General features: G+C 37.8%; 1 long non-coding RNA gene across 1 annotated transcript; it reads left to right on the top strand.

Annotated features, from left to right (window-relative positions):
* Window positions 1-226: 226 nt before the first annotated feature.
* On the top strand, window positions 227-3,129 carry LOC125550502. Its single transcript, XR_007301661.1, has 2 exons — window positions 227-332; window positions 2,905-3,129. It is a non-coding gene; the product is annotated as an uncharacterized LOC125550502 (long non-coding RNA).
* The last annotated feature ends 1,109 nt before the right edge of the window (window positions 3,130-4,238 follow it).

Below are 4,238 nucleotides of genomic sequence, written 5' to 3'. Positions count from 1 at the left end.
GGCGACACACCCTGTGCCCTGGTAGGAACACGAATCCACAGAGGCGAGCCGGTCAGGATCCGACTGTTCGGCGGTGGAGAGTGGAGACATGGAGTCCAGGCACGTCCTCCTAATTTTTTGCATCTCAATCCCCCCCTCCCCCTCTTGTTGTATCTCCATTTTTCCCCTTGTCTATTTTCTGTTTATGATGGATTCATGTGCTGATGTTTAACCTGCTTGATTCTAGGACCGGCCATGGCAATCTAGAGCAGTGTAGAGCAGCGTGGGATACTGGGATTTCTTATATTTACTCCAAGAGACCAAGGACAGGATTCAAGAAGATAAGATTTCAGGTGTTCTCTCTCCATTTTCTATAAGCATGTTGCCAAAAAAGCATTTATCTGGTTGTGCGAAAAGGAAAAAGAAGAAACTTGTAAATGAATTCATTGGAACTCAAAAGGGTGCTATCCGTAAATTCGTTTTAAAAAAAATCCACTGCCGAGAATCCAGAGGTATTAGCTGTTCATAGTGTTGAAGAAGAACAATCTGATGAAAACTTAGTGGAGGAAAATGTTGACATCGACGATTCTACAAATTTGGGTGGCCATGAGAATGTTTCTGATACTGAAAATCCTAAAGAAGATGGACACAAATCTTCTAGTTTAGATATTCATGACCCTAGAACTTGGGAAATTCTTGACAATAAATCAAGAGACATTCTAATAGAGAAAGGGCCTACAAGGGATTTAAATCTTGTGTATCATCTAGATGATAACGGTAGACATTTTTCAAATGCCTACTACTCAAGAAACCTAAGTAATGGGCAGGTTAGTGATAGGAAATGGTTGGTGTACTCTAAGGATGCGAATAAAGTTTACTGTTTTTGCTGCAAATTGTTCAAATCGGAAGGTAACAAAAGTCTGTTAGCATCCGAGGGACTAAGTGATTGGCAACATCTTAGCCAGAGGCTCAAACTTCATGAGAATAGTATTGAGCATATCACTAACATGAATACTTGTAATGAGATAAGGCTGAGACTAAATAAAAATCAAACAATTGACAAAGATTTGCAGCAAGAAATTTCAAAAGAAAAAGAGCGATGGAGACAAGTTTTAATAAGAATTGTTGCTGCTGTGAAGTTTCTTGCTAAACATAATTTGGCTTTCCGAGGATCGAATGAGAAACTTTATCAAGATAACAATGGTAAATTTTTGGGAATAATAGAAATGATGGCAGAATTTGATCCTATAATGCAGGACCATATTAGGTGTATTCAAAATAGTGAAATTCATCATCACTATCTTGGCCATAAGATTCAAAATGAGCTGATTGATATTCTTGCACAAGGTGTTAAAAACACTATCATAAGGATAATTAAGGATGCCAAATATTTCTCTGTAATTCTAGACTGTACCCCTGATGTAAGCCATCAAGAACAAATGACTCTAATTGTGAGGTGTGTAAACATGTCAAGTAACACTACAAAAATAGAAGATTATTTTCTAGAGTTCTTGAAGGTGGATGATACATCTGGACTAGGACTCTTCAATGAGTTAGTAGGTGCCCTTAAATCTCTTGATTTGAATGTTATGATGTTAGAGGTCAAGGCTACGATAATGGTTCTAACATGAAAGGAAAACATCAAGGTGTTAAAACACGTTTGCTTGAAATAAATCCTAGAGCATTGTACATGCCATGTTCCTGTCATAGCCTCAATCTTACAATTTGTGACATGGCAAAATCATGTAGCAAATCTATTACCTTCTTCGGAGTTGTGCAACGAATCTATACATTGTTTTCCGGTTCTACTAAAAGATGGGAGGTATTGGTTAATAAAGTTAAAGATCTAACTTTGAAACCTTTGTGTGATACTCGCTGGGAGAGTCGAATAAAAAGTGTCCAAGCTATTCGGTATCAAGCTCCTCAGATATTGTTAGCTTTATTGGAATTGGAAAGAACTTCTAGTGATGACCCAAAAACTAAGAGCGATGCACATTCTTTGGTTACTGCACTTACGAATTTTGAATTTTTACTTGGTATGGTCATTTGGCATGACGTTTGATTTACCATAAACACTATAAGTAAGAAGTTGCAGTCTAAATTTGTTTGCATTGACACTACCCTTAAGCAAATTGAAGGTGCAATCTCATTTTTTCAGAAGTACAGAACTGATGGCTTTACATCTAGTTTAAATATTGCAAAATCTATTGCATCTACCATGGATATTGAACCTAGATTTCTGACAAAACGTCGTGTTACGAGAAAAAGACACTTTGATGAAAATAATGACGATGAAGAAAAGGTTATAAATGCAGAAGCGCAAGAAGCCGAGGAGGAGTCCTTTAGAGTTAAATATTTTCTAGTCATGATAGATGTAGCGATTGCTTCACTAACCAAAAGATTTGAGGATTTGAAGTCATTTGAAAGTATATTTGGTTTCTTGTTCAACTCCGAAAAATTGAAGTCTTTGGATGATAAAGAACTTAGAGAATGTTGCACTAAATTTTCAAATACGTATTCTCATGGTAGCTTGTCAGATGTTAATTTAGATGATTTCTATTCTGAATTAAGAGTGCTTCAAATGACTTTACCAAATAGATTAATGTCAGCGGATGAGATTTTTGATTTTGTTAGAGCTGCAGATTGCTATCAAAATGTGTCCATTGCTTATCGAATCCTCTTAACTGTTCCTGTTACTGTAGCATCTGCTGAAAGAAGTTTTTCAAAACTAAAATTACGAAAGAACTATTTGAGATCAACTATGTCACAAGAGAGATTGAATGGCTTGGCCATGTGCTGTATTGAGAAACATATGTTGGACAACATTGATCTTGACACTATTATTAGTGATTTTGCCTCTAAAAATGCTCGAAGGTGTCGCTTCTCTTGAGTATGCCATTCACTTCTTTTTTGTGTATTTTTCAGGTGGCTCCTGATGTTTGCTGATGCACGTTTGTGGATGGACTGCTAGAGCTGGAGTTGTAGCTTCTGTCCTGTTGGATCAAGAATTGAGAACAATCTAGTTAAGAGTTCAGACAAGACTTGGGGTTGTTGGAGCGTGTATCATAATCTTGTAATCATTTGACATATCCGTGGACCGTGGTGTATTAAGACCATATTTGCTAATGAAATTTATGCTTGCTTTTATAATGACTTTTTGCTGTACATTAAAGTTTTTTTTGTCTATTGTATAGTTTAAGGGCCCATTTTCTCAGTTCGCACAAGGGCCTCTGGAATGCCAGGGCCGGCCCTGGGTGTGGCTAGCTAGGATCCAGGTAAGCAGGCCAAGTTACTACAGGATTGATTCATGATCTGTTGATGGTGACTTACTACTGCAGCTTTGTTTGTTTTTCGCGCTTGTTTATTTGTTGAACGTTTAGCTATCTTGAAGATACTATCTCCCTCCGTGTTTATTAGTTCTCATCGTATTTTGAATCAAGTTTGATCACATATTTGACTGGAAAAATATAAATGTCACAAAATTTTATTGTTGGATCCTTATTTAAATGTAGTCTTCAGTGATATTACTTTTTCTACATATATCTTATATTTTATTACCATGGTCGAAATATGTCCAAAAATACCAACGGGACTAGTAAAGTAGGACGGAGGTTATAATAATCAACAAATCTACATGAATATTTATCTATATTGAATAATACTTCCTCCGTCCGAAAATACTTGTCTTAGAAATAGATAAAATAGATGTATTTATAACTAAAATAAGTCTAAATACAACTATTTTTAGGACAAGTATTTCCAGGCGGAGGGAATAGTAATTAACTGAACTAAGAAAATCCTGGGTTACTAGGAATAAGCAAAAGAAGAATCCTTTCCTCTTTCTCAAGAAAAGACTTCACACAATTTGGCTTTCCTCCTTCAGCCGGTGTTGCCGTCGGTTCATCCTTCTCGCCCGACGAAGCATCAGAATTCATCATGTTTCCTACAAATAAATCACAAAAACCCGACTCAAACGCCTGAACCAACGACGCAGCCCGAATTCCCTTTTTCGATCGGATGATATATCTTTTTTTTCAACTCCATAATAAAGACGAGGGGCAAGAATGTCATTTGGCATGAAAAGGTTAACCAATCCAGTTGTGATTCGGTATTCCTGACCCATCCCCTCGATCGCTTTGGGCGCGCGCGAGGGCGGCCGGCCAGTCGGAATCTGGACATGTCCGCAGACGGGACTTGACATCGCGGCGGTGCAGCGGCGAGAGACGAGACGATGGACGAGATAGGCTGCTGCTGCTGGC

The sequence above is a fragment of the Triticum urartu genome, chromosome 4, assembly GCF_003073215.2.
Source record: "Triticum urartu cultivar G1812 chromosome 4, Tu2.1, whole genome shotgun sequence".
In the NCBI taxonomy this organism is placed as follows: Eukaryota; Viridiplantae; Streptophyta; class Magnoliopsida; order Poales; family Poaceae; genus Triticum; species Triticum urartu.
This window is presented reverse-complemented; position numbering and strand designations above follow the sequence as displayed.